The sequence below is a fragment of the Lissotriton vulgaris genome, chromosome 8 (genome assembly GCF_964263255.1).
Source record: "Lissotriton vulgaris chromosome 8, aLisVul1.2, whole genome shotgun sequence".
NCBI classification, from domain to species: Eukaryota; Metazoa; Chordata; class Amphibia; order Caudata; family Salamandridae; genus Lissotriton; species Lissotriton vulgaris.
The window spans coordinates 596,532,254-596,559,091 of record NC_141696.1 but is presented as its reverse complement, the minus strand read 5'-3'; the positions used below and the strand labels follow the sequence as shown (position 1 = coordinate 596,559,091).

General features: G+C 45.1%; 1 protein-coding gene across 1 annotated transcript in view; it reads right to left on the bottom strand.

The window, feature by feature from the left end:
* LOC147697771 (uncharacterized) overlaps positions 1–24,683 on the bottom strand; it is a 36,595-nt gene extending 11,912 nt beyond the window's left edge. The window contains exons 1-2 of the mRNA XM_086933338.1: positions 24,637–24,683; positions 19,893–19,982 (exon numbers count right to left, since the gene is read on the bottom strand). The gene's annotated coding sequence lies outside the window, so the exon portion shown is untranslated. The remainder of the gene's footprint in view (positions 1–19,892; positions 19,983–24,636) is intronic.
* Between the last annotated feature and the right edge of the window lie 2,155 nt (positions 24,684–26,838).

Here is a 26,838-nt window from a genome sequence, read left to right as displayed (position 1 = left end):
TCCAACTCTTTCCCTACTGTTGCACTCTCTGGAGTTGGAATCGTTATTTTTACCCCTACGCTATCCAACGCTTTCCCTACTGTTGCACTCTCTGGAGTGGGAATAGTCTTTTTTACCCCTACGCTATCCAACGCTTTCCCTACTGTTGCACTCCCTGGAGTGGGAATAGTATTTTTTACCCCTAGGCTATCCAACGCTTTCTCTACTGTTGCATTCTCTGGAGTTGGAATATACATTTTTACCCCTACGCTATCTAACCCTTTCCCTACTGTTGCACTCTCTGGAGTGGGAATAGAAATTTTTACCCCTTCGCTATCCAACGATTCCCCTACTGTTGCACTCTCTGGAGTGGGAATAGTCATTTTTACCCCTACGCTATCCAATGAGTTCCCTACTGTTGCACTCTCTGGAGTTGGAATAGTAATTTTCACCGCTACGCTATCCAACGCTTTCGCTACTGTTGCACTCTCTGGAGTGGAAATAATAATTTTTACCCCTATACTATCCAATACTTTCCCTACTGTTGCACTCTCTGGAGTTGGAATCGTTATTTTTACCCCTACGTTATCCAACGCTTTCCCTACTGTTGCACTCTCTGGAGTGGGAATAGTCTTTTTTACCCCTATGCTATCCAACGCTTTCCCTACTGTTGCACTATCTGGAGTGGGAATAGTAATTTTTACCCCTACGCTATCCAACGCTTTCCCTACTGTTGCATTCTCTGGAGTTGGAATATAAATTTTTACCCCTACGCTATCCAACTCTTTCCCTACTGTCTGGAGTGGGAATAGTAATTTTGAGTTCTACGCTATCCAGCGTTTTTATTACTGTTGTTTTTTTGGGGCTTTTAATAGTAGTTTTATTTATTTAGCTATTTAATATTTTTTGTATTATTTTAGATAATGTAGTATATAATTAATTTTAAAAATATTGAAAATATATATATTTTTTTTAATTTATTAAACATAATTATTAACTTTTTATTAATGTTATTGTTTTTTGTCTGTAGATGTATTTGTAATTTATTATTTGTATTAATTTATAAATTATTAAAATAATTATTAAAACTTATTAAGTAAGTGTATATTATACATTTTATGTAGATGTTTAATTCATGTTTTATTATTGTAGATGTATTATTTAATAATTTTAAACATTATTAGATATTTTTAACTGTTTATCCTATTTATGAGTATTATTTACTTTATTTTACACTTCTTTTATTAACTAAAAAAAACCTATATTTTTAACTACGATATTTTTAACATCGATATTTTTGCTTCAATATTTTTGTACTTACCATGTTGTAGATAGGATGTCGATATTCTTGCCTTCAATCTTCCTGCGTCGATATTTCTGTAGGTCGCTATTTTGTAGGTCGATATTCTGTCAGTGATCCGAGTTAGTTATGTCTTTAAGTGTGACCTTGAATGCCTCCCAAATGGTTCCTACACTGTCCACCTACCCTTTATTTCGCACGTGAAAATCCTGTACTTCTTCCCGCTGCTCTTCCTGAAAGACTGTGTCTAGCAAAATAGGAGCATGAAGTCGCCAAATGCTGTGCGGTGTGTCAAATTCCGAGAAGGACAGCATGCGTTTTACCAGGGTGTGGTCCGAGTACGTTCTGGCCAGGTGCTGTACTAGGAATTTTGCAGGGCCCAACCCTCGGGACAAAAACCAATAATCTAGTCGCGCCCATGACGCTGCCTGTGCTGTGTAATGCGTTCCCTCATGTGCGTGTGGGTGGGCATGTCTCCAAGCATCAATCAGTTGATAGGTGGTTATAGTGTCATGTATAATTGTACGCGCTTTGGTATAGTGATGAGGGGCAGGGTGTGACCTATCCAAACTTAGGTTATACGTAACATTAAATCTCCACCCCAAATAATGTCACTGGAGCCTACATCAAATATCTTGGCCCATAGTGAGATGTAAAAATCCGGGTCATCTACATTAGGCCCACAACAACAGGCTAGAGTGACAGAAACAGACCTCAGCCGCCCCCATGCCAAGAAGTAACGACCCTGCGAGTCCCAGGTGGCTCCCACTAGGTGGAAGGGTACCTGCCTTTTAATAAGGATCACCATTCCCCTTGCATAAGAGGAATAATAGGAAAAGATTCTGTGCACCGCCCCTTTGCTTGCAAAGTTGTTTGGTTTCTGAGGAGTGAAATGCGTTTCCTGTAACATAGCTATGTGCGCCTGATGCCTTTCCAAATATGATAATATATGTCTTTTCTTCCTCGGGTCTCCCAAGCCCCTAACATTCCATGTGATAACATTCAGTTTCTCAGAATCTATATCAGTCATAGGGGCCGATTACGATGCCATCGCTCGTGGAAAAGGGACTGCCCGCCATAGGTGCGGTGGTCCCGCAAAACGAATTAGGATGCGCCGACCACACTGGCGGTCGCACCCTGTATATTTAAATTGTGGCGGGTGGAAACATACATGCTTTACATTTGCATGTACAACGTGGCAGGCACTGTGCGGTGCCTGCCACCTTGTACATACAAATGTAGGGGGGTAACATAGGTACCCCCCAAATGCAGCAACCCACGCCCCCACCCCCTTGGGGGCCTGCAACAGGCCCCTGACACCATTTGCCGCCTGTCTTTGGGCGGCGTGAACTCCGCCACAAAAGACAGGCATCCTAATGCCCACGGCGGTGCCTGCACAGCACCGCCTCCATAGACCCATTGTACCTGGTTCCGCAAGGCAGGCGGAAAAGGCCGCCTTGTGGGACCACGGCGGGCGGGCTTTCCGTCCACCAATGTACCTTTCCCCTTCCCACCGCCATCCTAATTGTGCAGTGGGAATTCGAAGGGTGAAGACGGGAAATCCGCGACCGCCGGGCCAGCGGTCCTCACCGTCGGCCCAGCGGCCGCGGATTTCCCGCCATCGTAATCGCCCCATACTTCTGGACATCTGCCATCAACCTGCACTGTATCCAAAAAATGCAGTTCAAACCGTGTACTCTAGCACAGGGTAATTTCTTAGTTCGCTGTGGATGCTCAACTAGTAACTCGCCTGTTGTCCTCACTGACCTATAGAGGATGGACTCCTGATGTGTGAGTGTCATACAAAGAACAAAACATACCCCCTGTACTCCCACCCCCACCCACAGAAGTAGTCCCTGCAAGTAGTATGCAGTGGAAAATCCCGGGGGAATGCCCATTGGGGGCCATCTCTAGGCGTCAACACAGATACCTCTTGCCCATAGAGCCCACCGCAGATGGTACAGCCGGGCTCTTGAGGGCAGAGGGTGCCCGGTGCACAGTAGAAATAGCTCAAAATGGCCCATCATCCAAATAGTTTGTGTGTCCCTTGAAGTAGGACCTACTACCAAACAATTATCATGTCTCGAGTCATAATTAGTGTGGCAAAAAGCAGCAAGGACTGTATCATTGTGAATCATCTTCTGCTCCCATCGACGAAGACTGTTGTGATGCCACCATGCCTCCGTCAGTGCGATTCGTGCACCTTACATTCTTGAGGAATTCCTCCACCTGTTGCGGCTTGGTGAAAAACCGTTGCTTGCCCTGATGAGTAACCCTGAGACGTGCCGGGTATAATAGCTCATAGTCAATTTGTGCCTTTCGCAGCTTATTTTTGAAGTCCAGAAACTTTCGCCTCTCTTCCTGGACTATAGGTATAAAATCCGGGTAGATGGAGAACGTGTTCCCATCATACGACAGGGTCTGTTACTTCTCAAAGCTCGTAAGGCCACGTCCCGGTGCCTATAATTCAAAAGTCTCACTATTATGGGACATGGAGTGGTACCGGGCGGCGGACGTACCCCGAGGGATCGATGGGCACGTTCTACAATGTACTAGCTGGAGAAGGACTCAGCTCCGATTGCAGACAACAGTTTCTCGACGTATTCTTCCATTTTTCCAGTGTTGGTCGATTCAGGAATTCCTAGTATGCAAATATTATTGCACCTGCTGTGCACTTCTAAATCCTTGTTCTTTGCAGCAATAAGTTTCAGGAGTTTATTTATGTGGGCAAGCTGCGTTGTATTTCTGGATGTTGTGTCCTCGGTGTCCAAGATGCGCCACTTTGTTTCCTTTATATGATTCTCATGCCCTTCCAGCTTATGTGCAATGGCGTCCATACGTGACAGCATTCTATCCACCTTGTCCACGATGGTGGCGGACCCCTGTCTGACCTCCTGCAGGATACTCTGCACATCAGCAGCCTATGTGGTAGCAACCCCCTGGGCCTGGTCTCTCCTGTCGAGGTCCTGGTCATCCTGCAAGTTCCGGGCAGCTCGCTTTGCAGCCTCAAAGTTCAACTTCAGTTGCCTGGTATCTGGTTTTCCCATGACGACGCAAGGGTTTAGCTAGGTTGTGTGTGCCCTTTGCCTGCGCACACTCCGTCCCGCAGCGGGGTGGCCCAACAGCGCCCTCAACAAATAAAAACAAATGAAGCACCAGTGCAAGGTGGCATAATGGTTCACAGCCAGCAGATCGCAGCCATCTCAGGCTGGCAGCCACAATCCAGACCGCACAACATAGAGGGGCTCAAAGGCTGTTGTCAGGGCAAAGTTTGCAAATTAAGCAGGCAGCCACAGGGATAACTCCAGAGCACTAAACATATGTGTGACAAATTCAACAATTTCCTAGAGCTTTAGCGCAATGGTGCAATAACAGTCATCCACAGAGCAAGCCCCATTCAGATGTCCGGTTTGTTTTGGGGGGAAAGTCGGGGTACTATTCACAGGATGACGCTGTATCAGGAGCCTTCCCTCCTAAACCTATTTCACATCCAGGAATAGTTCCCCCTGGCCACAATAAAAGCAGGTGTGACAGCTTCGCTGAACGATTTCCCCAGCTCCTCACTCCACAATATGGCGACTGGCAACGCTCTATCACAAAATGGTGCCAATCCAGGGGACTCAACAGCTCACAGTCTTACAGTGGAGCGGGGCCGCGCTGTCAAAGAATTAAGGCCCTTTCACACTCCAGCGGGGGCTGCAGGTGAGAGTCAGACCAGGCGCTGGTGCTCAGGATGTCAAAGGCAGCGGGGCCAGCGTTAGTGACACTGGGAGCCTCAGGTGCCCCAGTCCCAGCGAGGTAGAATGGCTGGCATGCGTGCGTGGTTGGCGCCGTATGTCAAATTAAGGAGGTAGCTGGGAGCAGCTGAATCACTCGGGACACTTCGAAGCGCCGAACTCTTTATCAGTATGGCGGCGGAGACGCTCCCCGCCGCCGAGAAGCCCAGGCCGTCCGCTGCCGGCAATGCGCCCCACCGCTCACCTTCTGTCTTAGCTGCAGAACGGGCAGGGTCGACCGCCCCCGGCTGCTGAAGAGCAAAATCCCTTGTTACCAGGTCCTGTGCAGTCACGATCGCGTGTAGGACTTCGGGGCGATATCTCCGCTGCTGCTGCCTGAGCCGCGTCACATGGCCTGGATGCCTTGTGCGCAGCAGTGGGTTCACTTAGTCGCTGAGGTCGTTCTGAACCGCCAGGTAGCTCCACTCACTCCCTCAGTCAGATCTTTGTAATGTCAGAACGGGAGCAGGTTTGGCCCAAATCTCCTGATTTTTGCAGCAAGTCATCAGGTAGCATAGGTCTTTCAGCTAGCAGCTTTACAAAGCATCGATGAGGCTATTAAGTAGGATAAATGTAAGGATGAAGACACCGGGCTGCAGGAGCCTCACGCTTGTCTGGCCATCTTGCGTGTGTGCCACCTAGCACCCCCTGAATTGTGTTACTATGTATTTACTAAACCACACAAAGCAGTTTTGCATGGCTTAGTGGGAGTGGGAGTGGGAATAGTCATTTTTACCCCTACGCTATCCAATGATTTCCCTACTGTTGCGCTCTCTGGAGTTGGAATAGTAATTTTCACCACTACGCTATCCAACGCTTTCTCTACTGTTGCACTCTCTGGAGTGGGAATAGAAATTTTTACCCCTATACTATCCAATACTTTCCCTACTGTTGCACTCTCTGGAGTTGGAATCGTTATTTTTACCCCTACGCTATCCAACTCTTTCCCTACTGTTGCACTCTCTGGAGTGGGAATAGTCGTTTTTACCCATACGCTATCCAACTCTTTCCCTGCTGTTGCACTCTCTGGAGTGGGAATAGGTATAGAAATTCTTTATTTAGATATAACACAGATATCTTTAAAAGAGGATTACATAGTTCACGTTGTATACAACTCATTAAAAATAAAAACAGCAAGACAGTCAATTAGCCAGCCATGATAAAAATAGGGGTCTTCCGCATCCTCAGCCTCCTAGGTCCATAAAAAACTTTTTTTTTTTTTTTTTTTTTTAAAGGATAAAAACCAGAAGAAAAAATAATACAAAAGTTAAAATCTAATATACAGGGAACTTCACCCCATTTTCTTTACTCTCACTGAATTGGATATCAAACAACTAAAAAACGACCCAATTCTCCTAGGGGTACTACTCATATTCTTTTCGTTTCATCCCCCTAGAAATTTGGGATGTATCAAAAGGATCATTAAGTAATAAAAAGGAAAAAGGAAATAAGAGGGAGGATTTAGCAGGACCTCTTTAACTTAAAATTGCGATATGCTTGCTGGATGAACTTTGTAAGTCTGATATTTAAGTCAGTGTTTTCAGGGTTCAGAGCCACAATGATGGCTTGCCTGCAGGTTCGGGCGCCCAACCTATTCCATTCGGCTTTTAGTTTGCACCTGCGTTGGAGGTTAAAGGCTGGGCAGAGGCAAACCACGTGTAGCAATGTTTCGGCTGTTTTACCGCACCCTCTGCAGGTTAGATCTTCCACTGTCCGTCTCCAGGGAGGTAAATCTTGCAGAAAACGCCAATCACCCATTCTAATGGCTATAAGGGTGCATTTTAGATACAGTGAATATGTGCAGGAAAAGTAAGCGGCGGGGAGTAGCCGACTGTAAGAATTTACAAGGGCCCAAGAATGGCTGCGTTTTGAGAAGAGCGCTTTGTCTGTGATAAGTGATCTCATTCTTACACATTTTTTGATGGCGATTTTAAACGCTGTCTGACTGGGGTTAAGAGCCCATAGGTCACCTGCTGACATTTGTAGAATGTAGTCCTTAAAAAGGCGACCAAACGTTCCACCTGGATTTTTCTGGGAGATTTCTAGCCAGACTAGAGATTCTAGTGAGCCTGGGTTAGCCTGCCTCAGCTTGTGACACAAGTTTAGGTATGCACCAATATTGAAAACCTCATAGTTTGGTAGCCCCATCTCCAGTCTTATCTGTGCAGCAGATGCAGAAGTTGGCAACTGGAGGACCTTTTTATAGATTTTGGTGGTATGTTGGTTTAGGGCCGTATTCAATTTACCCTTGAATGACTCTATCCCGTATGATAGGGTGGGGCTGATTTTCGCTCTCAGGACTTCCAGGAGGGGCGAAAGAGTTGGACCTGAGAGATTTTTTGAAAGCTTGGTTAAAGATACTGCAAGAGTCGTGGCTTTAACTGCAATCTCATGGCGCTGTTTTAAAAGGTTGCCCCTTGAATCCAGGTGGACACCAAGATATTTATACGATTGACCTATCGCAAGGCTTATGTTGTTAAAAGTCCACCCACCGCAGACATGTCGTTTCTTCCCAAAGGGGACTACTTGGGTTTTCTTTAGATTGACTTCTAATTGATTCGCTATTGTGTAGCGAAGCAGTGTGTCAAGGAGCCTTTGCAGCCCGACCTTGGTAAGGCTGAAAAGAACAAGGTCATCGGCATATAACAGATTACTGAGTGCCGTGCCGCCCACCTTTGGAGGATGACTATTAGTTTCATCCAGGGTCTGTGACAGATCTGCTATAAACAGGTTAAACAGAAGGGGGGCCAGCACGCATCCCTGTTTTACACCTCTCGTTGTCATAATTTTCCGCGAGAGATGCATGCCGGACCCTAACTTCACTCGTACCCAGGTACGGGAGTGAAGTTGAATCATGGCCTCCAGTAGTTTGTCAGGGATCCCCCACTTCCTTAGCTTTTCCCATAGAGCCGCCCTAGGAACCCTATCAAATGCTGCTTTGAAATCAACAAAGCAGCATAGCACTGTCCTGGATGTTAAGAGTGCTTTGTCGACAATGGTTGACACTGCTAGGAGATTGGTCATAGTCCCTGAGTTGGCAACGAACCCCGTTTGATTCATCGGAATCCGGTTGTGTTCCATTGCCCATTGCTTCAGGTCCTCCAAGAGGAGGCCTGCATAGTGCTTAAGCCTCAATGTCCAAAAGAGCTATGAGTCTGTAGTTGTTAGGGGCAGCGCGAGATCCTGATTTATAAATTGGATGTATTATTGCACCCCGCCATGAGTCTGGGATGGTTGCGGTTCTCAGGGCGTAGTTGAAAAGGTTTGTTAGAGTTCCTGACCAAAAAGCTACATCAGATTTGAAAAGGTTCTGTGGCAGGCCATTTGGGCCCGGTGCTCCATCTGATCTTGCTTTAGTCACAACCGTCGCTACTCTGTCTTGGGACACCTGAAGATCCATATTGAGAGAGCTTGACGGCTCAATGGGTGTATTCCGCTGGGTGGTGGCCCCGATCACGGTCTCTCTCAACGGACCACATCCTATGGGTCCTAGATGTTCTGGGGAACTGAAATGGTCTGTGAGGAATGATGCCCATTCAGACTCTTGGATATTTGCTGATCCGAAGCTGGTGGTGCTCGGATTGGTGTGGTTTATTAGGGCCCAGAACTTTCTTGGGTTTTTGCTCTTACTCTCCCACACCAGTTTGCACCAAAATTGATTTTCGTATTTCTGTTTGTCTTTGAAGGTCGCCAACCTAAATGACTTTTGGGCAGCTTGATAGAGATTTAAACATTCGCTGTTCCCAGGATATTTTGCAAGTGACCGCAGGGCCTTATTCCTGGCTTTCTTAAGTAACTTTGACTGTAATGAAAGTTTAAAATTGTGAGGCTGAGTTGTCCTTCGGGCCTGCTGTATTACTGGAAAACAGTTGGTCAGATGGGAGCACAGCGTTGTCCATATTACGATAGGGGAGGTATCTTGATAGTTTCCGCCTTTTATACATTCCATGCATACCTGTAGGATAATTGGGCTGATATCATCGCTCCACTTAAGGCGCTTAAGATTTTCCGTATATGTTCCCAGACACGCTGAGGGTGCGGGTTTGTGCTTCACTGTGTTTGTGTTAAGGGATATGACCTGGGGCCTGTGGTCACTTTCAGAACGTGGAAGGATACAGAAGCTGGTCAGACAATGAAGCAGGTCCGCGTTACAGATGGTGTAATCCAGATAAGAGTGTTTGCTACCGTTAGTCCAGGACCAATTCGGGGGGATATCCCCCGAAGACCTGCCATTCATTACCAGGTAGCCGGCGCTGTAGAGTTTCATCACACAGATCTCACCCAGACCGCAATAGGCTTGATTGGTTGGTTTGATTTGTGTCAAGGCCTCAGTAATGGGGAATAAGAAGGGCCCGTCGGTGTCTGCTAAGTCCCCCTGAAATAAGTTGGTATTAAAATCCCCCGTGACAATGCAGTCTGAGTCGGGGTGTTCCGCAGCTATGTCGCTCATTATTTCCGTTAGGCGTGCCAGGTGATCTTTTTTTGTACGTGTATTGGGGTTGATATATACATTAAAAAGAAGAAGTGGGTGCTGTTTTTGCCACGAGTTAATTTTAACCCCGAGTAGCCAGTCTTCCTTGATACTTAATCGTGAGATTGGGCCTTTTAGGTTATTTGATATGCATATTGAAAGGCCACCTTTGGCATGGCCGTAGCGGCTGTCCCTGAGTGCGTGTTTCCATAATTCAATATAGCCAATGACAGGAAATCCTTCTGTAGCCCAGGTTTCCTGTAGGGCTATTACGGCATGTTCGCATAGGAAAGAAAAAGTGTCAGGGTGCGTAATTTTCTGATGAAGGCCGCTAATGTTCCAAGAACATATAAGAAAAGTGGGATCAGCTTCTGGAATAGGAGCGGTTGTAGATGGAACTACTGGTGGAATTGGCATTGCTTGGAGTTTGTAGTTATGGGCAGAAAGCTCTACTTCAGAGGGTCAATCTGAGCTTTTGGTTGACAAGATTGCTGGGAGCCATTCCCAGCATAGACTTGTGTTGGCGTTGGAGGCCACCGTTGGAGGAATATTATACAGTTCCTCGGATCCTGCCGCGTTTTTTAAGATCGAATACGGTCTGAGATAGGGCGCTGGTCTGGTAGTACCAGCATTTCGAGGAGGTGTCGGCTGGATTAGTAGGGAGGTGGGGTAACCTGGAGTGGAATATGGATACACTCTGATGCCCCAGTCCCGAAGGGTGGTCTTGTGGTTCAAAAAGACTCCTGCCCAGCTGGCCGACTTGAGTGACACTAGCGTTACCTCGGACGGTTGGGTGCCTCTTGGTGGGAGAAATTCGATAGATTCTATGTTCTCCGATGCCAGGCCTGCGAACCCCGGGATGCCTTCCACGAGTTTTATTATGTTAGATCTGTTGAGGATATCTTGTCGACCCCTTGATTTATATTCTGGTGCCAGTAGGATGTGAAAGAGTGAGGAATCATTTTTATTCTCTTCTTTGGGTATGCTTGGGGCCGACTTGTTGATTTTATTAGTAGACAGGCCTGCGTCTGTTTTCTGCACCTGTTGCATTGGACAATTAGGAACCTTCAATGAAGGATGACTGGTTTTGGGCACAGTTGTTTTTTGGATGTAAATTGTTTTTGTGAAATTCATTCTTGTTTTTACAGTGTCCACGCGGGGAGGAGTTGTGGCCGACATTGGGTTAGATTTTATTAAAATAACTGTGGGCCCTATTGGGCTTGGCTCAACAGTTTTGGTCATTAGATTTTCCACAGCTATGCTTGATTCTTCGGTTGCTGCTCCCGTAGCTGGTTTGGTAAGATCTTGGATACCCCCCGAGGATGGCTGGGTGGCGCTTGCTGGTGAATCCCCTTTTGATTTGGGGGCACTGGGACTTGTTAAAGTTGGTGGGACATCCATCTCACTTGTGGCTTTCTTATCAACTGCCTTCGCAAAGAGGGGAAAGAAGTCCTGGTGTGCGGCATTTGCTTTGGCTCTTGTTTTGTTTCTATGTTTGCGCTGTCGTTTGCGCTCTCTCTTGCTGCATGGTGGCGGGGGGGCTGACAACGCTTCTGATTTGGAGGGTACCAAGGCCACTGGGCTGGCCATTGACCTGGTCACAGGGTTATCCATGCAGGTTGTGTGTCCGTTGGAAGCCCCGGCATTTTCACTCGTCACTTCAGTTCGGTCAGAACCCGTTGTTGCTGGTTGGAGGTGTCCGCTTTTTGGCTGATCGTTTAGCTGGTTTGTGCTTGGTTCTGTTCCACCACTTGGCTTAAAGCCTTTATTAGTAATGGACCATGGGTTAGTAGAGGCTTGGTCCGTTACCGATTGTTTTTGCTGTTGCAGACCAGAATTTGTGGATGAGTTACCCCCCTTCAGCGACTTAACTTCCTTTATGACACTGGATAGAAAGTCTGGAAGTGAAGAAAGTGAGTCAATGATTGGGGAGCAACAGCAGACAGACTGTACGAGCTTGGTCGAGGCTTGTGCTCCTAATATTAAGTTGTTCAATTTGTCGAGTTTGTTATCTATCCCTGCCGTGAACAGGGCTAGAGTATTCAAAAGGTCGACCTGCACGTCCAGTTTGTCCGAATGATAATTTAGTGCGTTAACTGTTTGTTGAAACGTTAGGAGGAGTTGTGGCCAGACTCCGGTTACTGTTAGGTCATCTTTGTTAGAGTTAATGTTTGGCGTATGATTGGGGGAGTTTTGGGTGTTTTTGAAAAAGAATGACAGATCCGCTAAGAGCTGGTCGTTCGGATCGGTTTTCTTGGCTGTTTCTCGAGGGGATGATATTTTTGCTGCTGGTGGTGAGAATACAGTGTGCTGAGGGCTTGACACAATGTTGTCTATGCGCTGGGGACTTAGCGTGACCAGGAGCTGATTTAGTGTGTTTATGACTTGGGGTGAATGGGACGTTTGGAGAGTGATATTGCGCACATGGGGATTTTGCACATGAATTTGTGCAAGAGTTGATTGGCAGTGGGGAACCATTGTAGGTTCATTTGACGGGGCGTGCTCTTGTTGAGAGGTAAGTGCAGGGGACTCTGGCCTCTGTTTGTGATCTGAAAAGGAACTTGGGTTAGGTTGCAGGTCCACCGGGGAAGACTGGAGCGGGCATACTCCTTGCTTGTCTGTTCCAGCGGATAAAAGTTGCTGTCCTAATTGCAACTGTGGTTGAAAAATGACTGCAGGGTTTTGTTTAGGGCTTACATCCCCTGGCCAAGCCGAGATAGAATCGTTGAAAGTTGATCCAAAGATATACTCTCCCGGGGGTTGGGCAGACTTTTTGGATTTCATTGACCACTGTAATGGGGATAACAGTTGTGAATGAGGCACGCTTATTTCGGCCGGTTGGTCCGGAGCACCAAGCCTTGCTGCGTCCTGGGGCTGGGACTGTGGATGCGTATCCAACGTGGTTGGTGTTTTCTTAAAGTAGGACAACAGGTTTGAGTGCTTCATGGTTTTTGGCATGTCTGAACTCTTGCCTTTCTGACTTGAGTGGCAGCAACTGGTTGGAGAAGCTTTTACCGCTGTCACTATTTCCTCGGGACCCAGGAGGGTTGAATGGCTACCCGGATGGGGTTTCTCTTTGGGTGCCGGTTGTTTTGTAATCCTCCGTTTGGGTGCCGCTGGGGTCCTTCTTACTTTCCCCGATCTCATTGCCTCAATTAAATGGAGATAGGGTAAGCTACCAAGGCTGATAGGAGCCTAAAAGTAGTCCAAAATAGTACAAAAAAGGGGGTTGCTATAGCCTTAAGTCTCCGATAGCTATGCAATGGCTCTGCTGTTGAGGAGTTGGAAGGGATTTAGTAGCCTTGGAGCTCTGGCGGGTCTGGTCAATGTGTTCAGTCTGAGGGTACTGCCAGTTCAACTGGTACAGATCTCTCCGTCCGGGTCCGCTATGATTGGTAGTGCAGTATTCCTTTCCTTTTTGTTCCTTTCCTTTTTGTTCTTTTATGTTCTCCGCATCTGTTCTCCACTAACTTCCGTTTTGGTTGATCTGGTCTTCGGTGGCTGCCCAGCTAGATGATGGGTAGCTATTTAAGTGGCACTGTGGCCCTTCACTGGGCGCGCACAGGTGCTTTGTCTGCGCTTAAAGGTACCTTTGGATGTGGCACCCCCACGCCCTTTGCTCCCTAACCAGCCCCTTCCGCCTAACCCACGGCCGCCCGCCAAGCCACACACCTCAAGACTGGGCTCAAAACTGGGCTCGGAGTCTGAATACAGATGGGAAGTTGGTGTGTGTCAGACCGACTCAGCTTGTTAGTATCCTGAGCTTGCTGGGCTCGCAGCTTGGCTGGCTGTCACTGGGCAGGCTCGGGGGAGGAAGGAGGGCGTGGGGAGCAGCCCCAGAGCTGAAAAGGGCGGCCAGATACCTCACACGGCCGACAGCCAGGCTAGTAGGTGAGGTTGCGCGGGAAAACCGACACAGGGCGCTGCAGGGGAAGCTTGCTCGCCGGGCGGCCTTCTGGAGTAACTCATGAGCAACACAAGAGAGACCTGGGAGGTACCTGGGTGGTTGTACAGGGTGTACAGGGTTGGGGATCTCTCAGCAGCAGGCAGGCAGTGGCTCTACGCGACGTGCGTGCGGTTCAGGGCAGAGGGGGAGGGCTTGTATCGCGTTTGTTAGCAGCTCCTACTGCCGGTTATCCAGCCCAGCCCAGCCCTACCACAGCTAACAGTGGTGGGGCGCCTCTCCGCACCCTCACTCCCTCCCACACGCAATTAGCCGACTTACCGGCACACCACCGCTCTGCTGGAGTCCCCGACCCGATCCGGACCTCAATCGGCTCCCAGCTCCCGGCTCCCGGCTCCCTGACCGCACAGCTCGCAGCAACCCAGCTGCACGGCCTCCGCCAGTCTCCGCCCACCTCACACTCACCACACCTGCCCGTCGGCACGTCCGGGTAACAGCCGCACCTTCCGTTAGTAGGGCGCGGCCTCGGTACAATTCTGCGCACTGCTTGTGGCACCTGAACATGAATAGGAATAGTATTTTTTATCCCTACGCTATCCAACGCTTTCCCTACTGTTGCATTCTCTGGAGTTGGAATATACATTTTTACCCCTACGCTATCCAACGCTTTCCCTACTGTCTGGAGTGGGAATAGTAATTTTAAGTTCTACGCTATCCAGCATTTTTATTACTGTTGTTTTTTTGGGACTTTGAATAGTAGTTTTATTATTTAGCTATTTAATATTTTTTGTATTATTTTAGATAATGTAGTGTATATAATTAATTTTAAACATATTGAAAATATGTTTAATTTTTTTAATTTATTAAACATAATTATTAACTTTTTATTTATGTTATTGTTTTTTGTCTGTAGATGAATTTGTAATTTATATTTTGTATTAATTTATAAAATATTAAAATAATTATTAAAACCTATTGTTAAGTAAGTGTATATTATACATTTTATGTATATGTTTAATTCATGTTTTATTATTGTAGATGTAGTATTTAATAATTTTAAACATTATTAGATATTTTTAACTGTTTATCCTATTTATGAGTATTATTTACTTTATTTTACACTTCTTTTATTAACTAAAAAAAACTATATTTTTAACTACGATATTTTTAACATCGATATTTTTGCTTCAATATTTTTGTACTTACCATGTTGTAGATAGGATGTCGATATTCTTGCCTTCAATCTTCCTGCGTCGATATTTCTGTAGGTCGCTATTTTGTAGGTCGATATTCTGTCAGTAATCCGAGTTAGTTATGTCTTTAAGTGTGACCTTGAATGCCTCCCAAATGGTTCCTACACTGTCCACCTACCCTTTATTTCGCGCGAGAAAATCCTGTACTTCTTCCCACTGCTCTTCCTGAAAGACCGTGTCTAGCAAAATAGGAGCATGAAGTCGCCAAATGCTGTGCGGTGTGTCAAATTCCGAGAAGGACAGCATGCGTTTTACCAGGGTGTGGTCCGAGTACGTTCTGGCCAGGTGCTGTACTCAGAATATTGCAGGGCCCAACCCTCGGGACAAAAACCAATAATCTAGTTGCGCCCATGACGCTGCCTGTGCTGTGTAATGCGTTCCCTCATGTGCGTGTGGCTGGGCATGTCTCCAAGCATCAATCAGTTGATAGGTGGTTATAGTGTCATGTATAATTGTACGTGCTTTGGTATAGTGATGAGGGGCAGGGTGTGACCTATCCAAGCTTGGGTTATACGTAACATTAAAATCTCCACCCCAAATAATGTGACTGGAGCCTACATCAAATATGTTGGCCCATAGTGAGGTGTAAAAGTCCAGGTCATCTACATTTGGCCCACAACAACAGGCTAGAGTGACAGAAACAGACCTCAGCCGCCCCCATGCCAAGACGTAACGACCCTGCGAGTCCCAGGTGGCTCCCACTAGGTGGGAGGGCACCTGTCTTTTAATAAGGATCACCATTCCCCTCGCATAAGAGGAATAAGAGGAAAAGATTCTGTGCGCCGCCCATTTGCTTGCAAAGTTGTTTGGTTTCTGAGGAGTGAAATGCGTTTCCTGTAACATAGCTATGTGCGCCCGATGCCTTTCCAAATATGATAATATATGTCTTTTCTTCCTCGGGTCTCCCAAGCCCCTAACATTCCATGTGATAGCATTCAGTTTCTCAGAATCTATATCAGTCATAGGGGCCGATTACGATGCCATCACTCGTGGAAAAGGGACTGCCCGCCTTAGGTGCGGCGGTCCCGCAAAATGAATTAGGATGCGCCCGCCACACAGGCGGCCGCACCCTGTATGTTTAAATTGTGGCGGGTGGAAACATACATGTTTTACATTTGCATGTACAACATGGCAGGCACTGTGCGGTGCCTGCCACCTTGTACATACAAATGTAGGGGGGTAACATAGGTACCCCCCACTTGCAGAAACCCACGCCACCAGGGGGCCTGCAACAGGCCCCTGACAGCATTTGCTGCCTGTCTTTGAGCGGCGGGAACTCCACTGCAAAAGACAGGCATCCTAATGCCCACGGCGGTGCCTGCACAGCACCACCTCCATAGACCCATTGTACCTGGTCCCGCAAGGAAGGCGGAAAAGGCCGCCTTGTGGGACCACGGCGGACGGGCTTTCCGTCCACCAATGTACCTTTCCCCTTCCCACCGCCATCCTAATTTGGCGGTGGGAATTCTAAGGGTGATGACGGGAAATCCGCGACCGCCGGGCCAGCGGTCCTCACCGCCGGCACGGCGGTCGCAGATTTCCCGCCATCGTAATCGGCCCCATACTTCTGGACATCTGCCATCAACCTGCACTGTATCCAAAAAATGCAGTTCAAACAGTGTACTCTAGCAAAGGGTAATTTCTTAGATCTCTGTGGATGCTCAACTACTAACTCGCCTGTTGTCCTCACTGACCTATAGAGGATAGACTCCTGATGTGTGAGTGTCATACAAAGAACAAAACATACCCCCTGTTCTCCCACCCCCACCCACTGAAGTAGTCCCTGCAAGTAGTATGCAGTGGAAAATCCCGGGGGAATGCCCATTGGGGGCCATCTCTAGGCGTCAACACGGATACCTATCGCCCATAGAGCCCACCACAGATGGTACAGCCGGGCTCTTGAGGACAGAGGGTGCCCGGTGCACAGTAGAAATAGCTCAAAATGGCCCATTATCCAAATAGTTTGTGTGTCCCTTGAAGTAGGACCTACTACCAAACAATCATTGTGTCTCGAGTCATAGTTAGTGTGGCAACAAGCAGCGAGGACTGTATCATTGTGAATCATCTTCTGCTCCCATCGACGAAGACTGTTGTGATGCCACCATGCCTCCGTCATTGCGATTTGTGCACCTTACGTTCTTGAGGAATTCCTCCACCTGTTGCGGCTTGTTGAAAAACCGTTGCTGGCCCCGATGAGTAACCCTGAGACGCGCCGGGTATAATAGCTCATAGTCAGTTTGCCCCTTTCGCAGCTTATTTTTGAAGTCCATAAACTTGCGCCTCTCTTCCTGGACTATAGGTATAAAATCAGGGGAGATGGAGATTGTGTTCCCATCATACAACATGGTCTGTTACTCTCGAGGCTTGTAGGGCCACGTCCCGGTGCCTATAATTCAAAAGTCTCGCTATTATGGGACATGGAGTGGTACCGGGTGGCGGACGTACCCCGAGGGATCGATGGGCACGTTCTACAATGAACTGACTGGAGAAGGCCTCAGCTCCGATTGCAGACAACAACAGTTTCTCGACGTATTCTTCCATTTTTCCAGTGTTGGTCGATTCAGGAATTCCTAGTATGCGAATATTATTGCGCCTGCTGCGCGCTTCTAAATCCTTGTTCTTTGCAGCAATAAGTTTCAGGAGTTTATCCATGTGGGCAAGCTGAGTTGTATTTCTGGATGTTGTATCCTCGGTGTCCAAGATGCGCCACTTTGTTTCCTTTATATGATTCTCATTCCCCTCCAGCTTATGTGCAATGGCGTCCATACGTGACAGCATTCTATCCACCTTGTCCACAATGGTGGTGAACCCCTGTCTGACCTCCTGCAGGATACTCTGCACATCAGCAGCCTGTGTGGTAGCACCCCCCTGGGCCTCGTCTCTCCTGTCGAGGTCCTGGTCATCCTGCAAGTTCCGGGCACCTCGCTTCGCAGCCTCAAAGTTCAACTCCAGTTGCCTGGTATCTGGTTTTCCCATGATGACGCAAGGGTGTAGCTAGGTTGTGTGTGCCCTTTGCCTGTGCACACTCCGTCCCCCAGCGGGGTGGCCCAACAGCGCCCTCAACAAATAAAAACAAATGAAGCACCAGTGCAAGGTGGCGTAATGGTTCACAGCCAGCAGATCGCAGCCATCTCAGGCTGCCAGCCACAATCCAGACCGCACAACACAGAGGGGCTCAAAGGCTATTGTCAGGGCAAAGTTTGCAAATTAAGCAGGCAGCCACAGGGATAACTCCAGAGCACTAAACATATGTGCGACAAATACAGCAATTTCCCAGAGCTTTAGCGCAATGGTGCAATAGCAGTCATCCACAGAGCAAGCCCCATTCAGATGTCCGGTTTGTTTTGGGGGGAAAGTCGGGGTACTATTCACAGGATGACGCTGTATCAGGAGCCTTCCCTCCTAAACCTATTTCACATCCAGGAATAGTTCCCCCTGGCCACAATAAAAGCAGGTGTGACAGCTTCGCTGAACGATTTCCCCAGCTCCTCACTCCACAATATGGCGACTGGCAACGCTCTATCACAAAATGGTGCCAATCCAGGGGACTCAACAGCTCACAGTCTTACAGTGGAGCGGGGCCGCGCTGTCAAAGAATTAAGGCCCTTTCACACTCCAGCGGGGGCTGCAGGTGAGAGTCAGACCAGGCGCTGGTGCTCAGGATGTCAATGGCAGCGGGGCCAGCGTTAGTGACACTGGGAGACTCAGGTGCCCCAGTCCCAGCGAGGTAGAATGGCTGGCGCGCGTGTGCGGTTGGCGCCGTATGTCAAATTCAGGAGGTAGCGGGGAGCAGCTGAATCACTCGGGACACTTCGAAGCGCCGAGCTCTTTATCAGTATGGCGGCTGAGACGCGCCCCGCCGCCGAGAAGCCCAGGCCGTCCGCCGCCGGCAATTGTTATTTCTTAACCCTGTCCTCCCCTGTGCCCTGGTTACCTCTCTGACGCGAGAGCCCCCTTTGTCACCTCTCTCCTTCCCATTGGTTCCCCAACGTTCCACCTCTTCTCCCCATTCCAAGGAACTGCCTAACTGTCACTAGAATGATAATCTTCCTGACCATGCACTGACCTGGTGTGGGGCTGTTATATGAATAAACTTAATCGCAGTTCAAACTTCCTGCGTCCAGTATTCTACTTTCAACAGTGGCGACGAGGTAAACCTACAGCCCCTCACCACAGATTAATTGATTTCTACTAAAGTCGGAACGTTCTCTTGGCATACGGAAACCAGCCTTCCTACCTGGGTTCCGCGAAGTGCTCATCGGGACACCCTGAACGAGATGTGGGCGCCTTCATGACTTCCCTGCTAAGACACCGGAGATCAGAGCATCTGCGTTGCCATACACTGCTTCTCCTTGTGGGTCTGCTGTCCTCCGCGTTGAATTGCACTGTTGCCTTCCAGTATTGGCCGTGGATGACGACCCGTCAGTGAACCTTGCCCCGAGGTCGTGTGAAGAGTGCTAAGCGAGAGCGATCTCTAACGGCCGTTCCGCTGGTAAGGGCCAAGTCGGACAAGTGTGGGTGCCTGAGCACGCTTTGCACGGCACGTGTGTTGTGGTTCCGGCAGCAGCGCCTGTGACTTTTGAGACACGCAGTGTCAATTTCTTCGTGAGCATTTGGTTGCATGAGGGAGTCTGGCGTTCTGTGAGGCGCGCAGCGACATTTCCAGTCAGCTGCCTTCGCGCGTCAATTTCCTGTCAGCCTGGTCCTCCTGCGCATGCTCCTGCATGTTCCACGTCACTGGAACGCAGCGTCTGGCGCCATCTTGTGACAATTTCCTTCGGAGATCGCATACCATCGTTTTTGACCAGGCACACACATGGTGATGTGCACACCTATGTAATTCAAATGGATATATTTTCTTCTCACGCAAACGTGTATTTGAAATAGATTTAGATACAAACAACCTTCCTTTTTACACAAGTTTGTACCACTGTGTTGACAAAACTGATACCCCCAGCCTGTGAAACATTCCTGTTTTAACTGAAACTTACATTTGGGCAATTTGACATTCATTCATGTTTCAGTACATTTCAAATTCTTGAATTAACTCTTCAAAGGCAAGTGGCATGTGTTAACACCCCAGGAACAACTGTAACGTAGAATTCCGCTTGCGCTTTCAAACCTGAACCTTGTTTGTCTTCCTTCTTCAACTCATTCACAATGTGTGCCCTCAGTTCGTTAAATCTTGCGCAACCCCAAGCCTTCCTACCTCTTAAAGGTGCTCCTTGTATGCCATGGAAGGAGTGGAAACAGTATTTCACTAATTACATAGAAACTGTTGAAGATGAGGATTTCACTGCTGAAAAGAAAAAAAAAGTATTATTGTACTGCTTAGGTCCCGGGGGTGTCAAGACCTATAATAACATTGAAAAAAAGCAAGAGAAGGAAATGATGTTTATCAACATGCATTAGATGACTTGGATGCTCATTTTTCACCTATTGTTTGTGTTGCTGTTGACCGGTATAAATTTTCAAGAAGAAAACAGGGCAAAGATGAGAGCATTGATGATTATGTTGCGGCCTTGAACAACCTGGCTTTAACCTGTAGATTTGGTCAATTGCAAGAAGAATTTGTCCGTGATCAAATCATCATGCATGCGAGTAACCCCAACATCCAAGACAAACTATGGGTTAATGGAGAATCTTCCTTAAAAGAAGTTGTTGCTCTAGTTAAAAAAGCTGAACTTACAGGCAGATGTGCCAAAGCAGTTTTAGATGAGCCAATTGTAGTTAAAGCAATTCATTCTTCTAACGCAAACAAACTAAGACAAAAGGTCAGCAATAAAGAAGTTGTGCATGAGTATCATAAGAAAAGTGAACCTTACAAATCTAGGCACAAAAGTGAAAAAAGTCACAGCAGTAAATACAAAAATCCACCTGAACTCAAATGCTATTGATGTGGTTCTCCTAGCCATTAGCAGATTCCAGAAAGTGCCCTGCAAGGGTACACAGTCAAAATATCGAGTAGGAAATATCGACCTACCATAATATCGAGTCTGAAATATCGGAGGAGCATAATATCGAAGTCAAGAATATCGTAGGACAGAATATCGACCCAAGGTAAGTAATATCGAAATTCTTAATATCGATGTAAGTAATATCGAAGTTAGTAATATCAATAGCATATATATCGATGTTACTAATTTCGATGACACTAATATCGATATTTGTATTATTTTATAGTTTTTTATTATGTATGTGTTATATGTTTAACTTAAGTATTTAAAATAATTACTATTATATGTGTATTAATTTTATATAATAATAAATTAATTTATAAGAAAATTGTATGTTTTAGTACCGGAGCGGGTTGTGGGTTTATAGGGGAATAGGGTGGGAAGTAATTTAATTATGGTAAATTGATTATTAATTAGTGGATTTATTAATACATTATAATTAATTGGTAATTATTTGAAAATAATAGGAAAATAATTATAATTAATTTATTAATTGATATATATGTTCTGTAGCGGGTTGTGGGTTTATAGGGGAATAGGGTGGGAAGTAATTTAAATATGGTAATTTGATTAATAATTAGTAGGATTAATTAATTAATTATAATTAATTGCTAATTATTATTAATTAATTGGAGAAAAAAAATTAATTGATTAATTGATATATATTTTCTGTAGCGGGATGTGGGTTTATAGGGGAATAGGGTGGGGAGTACTTTAATTATGGTTAATTATTTAATAACTAGTAGGAATTATAAAATAAATTTAATTAATTGGTAATTAATTTCAATTAATAGATAATTAATTTTAATTATTTGCTAATTATTTTTCATTAATTCATAAATGGATAAATATGTTCTGTTGTTGGTAGTCGTTTTATAGGGAAATATGGTGGGAAGTAAAGAAAATTTAATTAATTAATAATGTATTAAAACTAATTGTATTGTTAATAATATAATTGTTAATTAATTATTAATTGGTAATAAAATATTATGAAATGGTATTATTTTAAAATTATTTTAGGTAAAATATATTTTGCTAAGCATGTGTTTTATAATTAAGTATAGGTATTGTATATGGTTTATATTTATTTAATAGTTTATTTTTTTATAATTACAAAAATCGTTTATTTATAAGTATGTTATTTTAACCCTTATACTATCCAACACTTTCCCTACTGTTGCACTCTCCGGAGTTGGAATAGTATTTTTTACCCCTACGCTATCCAACGCTTTCCCTACTGTTGCACTCTCTGGAGTGGGAATAGTAATTTGTACCCCTACGCTATCCAACACTTTCCCTACTGTTGCACTCTCTGGAGTGGGAATAGTAATTTTTACCCCTACACTATCCAATGCTTTCCCTACTGTTGCACTCTCTGGAGTGGGAATAGTAATTTTTACCCCTACGCTATCCAACGATTTCCCTACTGTTGCACTCTCTGGAGTGGGAATAGTAATTTTTACCCCTACGCTATCCAACGCTTTCCCTACTGTTGCACTCTCTGGAGTGGGAATAGTAATTTTTACCCCTACGCTATCCAATGCTTTCCCTACTGTTGCACTCTCTGGAGTGGGAATAGTAATTTTTACCCCTACGCTATCCAATGCTTTCCCTACTGTTGCACTCTTTGGAGTGGGAATAGTAATTTTTACCCCTACGCTATCCAATGCTTTCCCTACTGTTGCACTCTCTGGAGTGGGAATAGTAATTTTTACCCCTACGCTATCCAATGCTTTCCCTACTGTTGCACTCTCTGGAGTGGGAATAGTAATTTTTACACCTACGCTATCCAACGTTTTCCCTACTGTTGCACTGTCTGGATTGGGAATAGTAATTTTTACCCCTACGCTATCCAATGTTTTCCCTACTGTTGCACTCTCTGGAGTGGGAATAGTAATTTTTACCCCTACGCTATCCAATGCTTTCCCTACTGTTGCACTCTCTGGAGTGGGAATAGTAATTTTTACTCCTACGCTATCCAACGCTTTCCCTACTGTTGCACTCTCTGGAGTGGGAATAGTAATTTTTACCCCTACGCTATCCAGCGCTTTCCCTACTGTTGCACTCTCTGGAGTGGGAATAGTAATTTTTACCCCTACGCTATCCAACGCTTTCCCTACTGTTGCACTCTCTGGAGTGGGAATAGTAATTTTTACCCGTACGCTATCCAACGCTTTCCCTACTGTTGCACTCTCTGGAGTGGGAATAGTAATTTGTACCCCTACGCAATCCAACGCTTTCCCTACTGTTGCACTCTCTGGAGTGGGAATAGTAATTTTTACCCCTACGCTATCCAACGCTTTCCCTACTGTTGCACTCTCTGGAGTGGGAATAGTAATTTTTACTCCTACGCTATCCAACGCTTTCCCTACTGTTGCACTCTCTGGAGTGGGAATAGTAATTTTACCCCTACGCTATCAAACGCTTTCTCTACTGTTGCACTCTCTGGAGTAGGAATAGTAATTTTTACCCTTACGCTATCCAACGTGTTATATAATTAATTGTAAAAAAATTAAATGTTTATTTTATTTTATATATTACTTACATTTTATTTATGTTATTGTTTTATGTTTGTAAATGTATTAGTAATTTAGAGTATATTTTATTAATTTATAAATTAGTAAAATAATTATTAATACTTATTGTTCAGTACATATATATTATATATTTACTGTATATCTTTAATTAATGTATTATTAATATATATGTATTATTTATTAATTTTAAACATTATTAGATACTTTTAAATATGAATATTTGATTTAATAGTGTTATATACTTAATTTTACATTTATATATTAAAAGAAAAAAAATCGATATTTTTAACATCGATATTTTTTACATCTATATTATTTTTTCGATATTTTTGTACTTACCATGTTGTAGATAGGATGTCGATGTTTTTGCCCTCGATATTGTTGACTCGATATTCTTGTAGGTCGATATTTATGAGGTCGAAATTCTGTCAGTGATCCCCCTGCAAGATATCAGGAATGCTTGTCATGCGGTTTGACAGGTCACATCGCCAAGGCCTGCAATAGGGCATCCTTTAAGCAAAGCAGACATGTCAGACACATTCAGGATGAGAGTGACTCTTCAGAAGAAAATTCTGAGTACTCGGATTCAGATAGCATCAACTACGTGTTCTCCATTGAGTATGATGTATTGCAGCTTACACCCACTAAAAAAAAGAAACCTATGTGCGATGTGAAATTGGGAGGGGTAACTGTAAACTTAATGGCTGATTCTGGCTCCCCTTTCACAATCATCAATGAGAATGTATGGAAACAATTGCTCACTGATAAAATTGGAACATCGCTAGAGAAGTCGAACATCATTGCCAGAAGTTACACTGGCAACAACATCGAATTTCTAGGAACACGTGAATTAGAATTCGAGTTCAAGAACAGGAAAGCTTGTTGTAAACTCTTCATTGCAAAAAAAGGACCGTCTGTACTTGGCTGGAGTGATCAAGCCGATCTGGGAATAATCCTCAACCCAAACAGCGCTGACCCTGTTTTGTCAGTTGATGAGTCATGCAAGAAAACCTTTCATAAAGATTTTCCTGAAGTGTTCTCTGGAAAAGTTGGTCTTCTTAACAGTTTTGAACACAAAATTGAACTTAAAGACTCAGCTGTTCCATGTATTCACAAAGTAAGACACTTACCTGTGTCAGTAAGGAGTGATGTTCAAACAGAATTGAATAGACTGGTCAAAGAGGGAATAATTGAGGAGGTTGAATCCGCGGAGTGGGTTTCTCCCTTAGTTGTGGTCAAACGTCCCAGTGAAAAAATTAGACTGTGCATTGACCTTAGGGATCTTAACAAAAACATTATTGTTGACCAGTATCCCCTACCACGTATTTGTGAAATGTTTAATGCCACTAATGATATGTGTATTTTCTCCATAATAGATTTGAAATCCGCGTATCACCAGATACCCCTACATGTGGACAGCAAGAAATACACCACATTCATCACCCCTTTTGGTTGTTACCGTTTCACTAGGGTACCGTTTGGGTTAGCCTCTGCCGCAGCGCTTTTTCAAAGGGTCATGACTTCCATCTTGGAGGGCGTTGCAGGCATCAGGTTCTTCCAGGACGATATTTTAGTCATGGGCGGCAATCAACTGGAACATGACACGCGCTTAAAGCAAGTCTACAACGAACACAAAATGTATGGTCTTACTGTCGAACTAGATAAATGTAAAATATCTCAGGACAAAGTGGTTTATTTGGGGCACACCATTAGCCACGAGGGCATCAAACCAAAACAAGGCTTAGTAGATGCCATTCTTAATGCTCCCTGCCCATCCAGTAAAGAGGACATCAGAGCCTTTCTCGGATTAACGGAGTATTACTCCAAATTCATAAGGAATTTTTCAGAAAAAATGTACAGTCTAAGACAACTACTGAAAAATAAAACAAAATTTGAATGGTCCCCAGAATGTCAGAACACCTTTGAAACGATCAAAAAAGAAATAGGTGAAGCACCATTCCTCAAGGGATTTGATCCCAAAGCAGAAATCTATGTCACAACCAACGCAAGCAACAAAGGATTGGGTGCGGTGTTAGCACAGAAGGATAATTCAAACCAGGAATGGGTTGTGACTTTCGCATCCAGATCACTCACCCCTGCTGAGGAGAAGTACTCTGTAATAGAACGTGAGATGCTTGCCTGTTCATGGGCGCTCAACCACTTCAGAGCATACATATGGGGATACAATATACATCTTCGCACAGACCGCAAGCCATTGATCAAAATCTTATCTGCTTCTGGTTTGCAAAATGCCTCACCACGACAAAGTAAAATGTCAATAAAATTATTGGACTACAACTACACAGCAGAATATTGGCCAGGTATCAAGAACAAAGTCGCTGATTTTCTCAGCAGATTACCCCTGTCACATAATGAGAATATGAATACTCCTGAGGATGATGAAAGAGTGGCTCTACTCTTCAACACGAATTTTGAGGGAATCTCTACTGGAGAATGGGAGAATCACATGTCTCAGGATTCAACGTTAAAAGACGTATGTAAATTTGTCAACACTTCTTGGCCAGAGAAACGCCATCTTCAGGACAACATTTAGGTGTATTGGGAAATAAGGAATGAAATCAGCTTGGAAAATGGTGTGTTATATGGAGTCGGAAAGGCCATAGCCCCCATCACTCTCAGAGACAAAATCCTGAAACTTTGCCACATTGGTCACCTTGGCATTACCAAAACAAAGCAAAGAGTCAGAACCTATTATTGGTGGCCCGGTATTGACAAACAAATTGAAATCCTCATAGAAACTGTGTCGAATGCAGTGATTCAGATAAAACTCTCAAGACTTCCAAAGTGTCCCTTTCTCCACTCCACCCTCCCCAAATGGCCTGGGAAAAATTAGGCCTGGACATTGCTGGACCAATTGAAGGACACGATGGAGGAATCAAGTACATCATAGTGGTCATTGATCACTTCTCCAAATGGCCGGAAATAGAAATTGTTTTTGAAATAGACAGTTCAACAGTCATATCCTTCCTGGATAAATTGTTCCTAAGTGAAGGTCTACCAAAATTTATTCTCACAGACAATGGTCCACAGTTTTGCTCAATGACGTTCAAATCATTCCTTGAAAGGAACTGTATCACCCACCACACTACTTCTTTATACCATCCAGAAGGTAATGGTCTTACAGAACACTTCAACCGTGTCCTGAAGGGACACATACAATTGTCAAGGAATGCCAACCTTAACTGGGAAGAAGAAGTGTTCAAACTCATCTGGGCTTTCAGAATATCTCCTTGTACCAGCACCCGCAATGCACCTTTTGTGCTCATGAGAAGCAGACAGCCCCTGAGCATTGACCTAGGATGGATGCCTGTTTCAAAGCAACTTGAATGGTCGCCAGATGTCTTTAGGAACAACATAATCAAGGCGCAAAAATACTACAAAGAGTGGTATGACTCTAAACATAGTGCAAAAGAACACTCTTTCAAGGTAGGGGATCTTGTGAAAGTTTGTTTAGAAAAAAAAGTAAGGAAAGGAGAAAGCAGATTCACCTCTTCTCTTCACATCAATGAACTGTATAACAACGCCGCTAGGCTCGGTGATGGGAAAGTGTGGCACATGAGTAGATTGGCAAAATGCCATCTTGAAGGCAAAGCTCCAAATCAATTGCAACCTAATGTGCATAGCAAAGATTTGTGGGTTG